The sequence below is a fragment of the Lathyrus oleraceus genome, chromosome 7 (assembly GCF_024323335.1).
Source record: "Lathyrus oleraceus cultivar Zhongwan6 chromosome 7, CAAS_Psat_ZW6_1.0, whole genome shotgun sequence".
Lineage (NCBI taxonomy): Eukaryota > Viridiplantae > Streptophyta > Magnoliopsida > Fabales > Fabaceae > Lathyrus > Lathyrus oleraceus.
The window spans coordinates 259358195-259359103 of NC_066585.1; the positions used below are offsets into that span (position 1 = coordinate 259358195).

Sequence of the window (909 nt, forward strand, 5' to 3'; positions counted from 1 at the left end):
TCTTTCGTTGATTTGTATGCCACACACTCGCTCACAAGGCGAGCCGCTCTACTTACGAATCAACGATATCGAACTATATCTCCGAGTCTTACGACGAATTCGGGAATATCGTGCTGCAAACAATCTCCCTCCTGTTGAACTTCCTGATTTCAAAAATATTTTCCCTTCGATACCCGAGATGGCAGAACCAGCTCGTGCTCTTCGAGATTACGCCGCTCCATCGTAAGATGAGCCGCATTCGAGTATTGCTCCACCCGCAATCGAAGCAAACAACTTTGAACTTAAACCTTCACTGTTGCAGGCAGTGCAACAGAACCAATTCTCTGGAAATCCTACCGAGGATCCAAACCTTCATTTATCCGTATTTGTCCAATACGTTGATACTGTTAAAGCTAACGGTGTCACTTCAGAGGCAATTCGACTTCGTCTTTTTCCTTTCTCGTTAAGAGATAGCGCTAGAAGATGGCTTCAATCTCTTCCTTCCAACTCATTCACCACATGGAACGAGTTGAAGAAAGTTTTTCTTGCTCGATATTTTCCGCCGAGCAAAACAGCTATGTTAAGAGCCCAGATAAATGGATTTAAACAGAAAGATAACGAGTCTCTTTTCGAAGCATGGGAAAGATACAAAGACATGACGAGACTTTGTCCACACCATGGTTTAGAAGACTGGTTAGTAATTCATACCTTCTATAATGGTCTCCTGTACAACACGAGGTTAACAATAGACGCCGCCGCAGGTGGTGCACTAATGAACAAACCTTATGCTGATGCTTACCAACTTATCGAAAGCATGGCTCAAAACCACTATCAGTGGGGAAGCGAACAAACAATGGTAGAAAAACCTCAAACGAAAACTGGCATGTACGAGATAAGTAACCTTGATCATGTTAATGCAAAAGTGGATGC

The 909-nt window shown here is 43.1% G+C and overlaps 1 non-coding gene across 1 annotated transcript; it reads right to left on the reverse strand.

Annotated features, from left to right (window-relative positions):
• Positions 1 to 556: 556 nt before the first annotated feature.
• Positions 557 to 663, reverse strand: LOC127108583 (small nucleolar RNA R71). Its single transcript, XR_007796110.1, has one exon. It is a non-coding gene; the product is annotated as a small nucleolar RNA R71 (small nucleolar RNA).
• Positions 664 to 909: the final 246 nt, after the last annotated feature.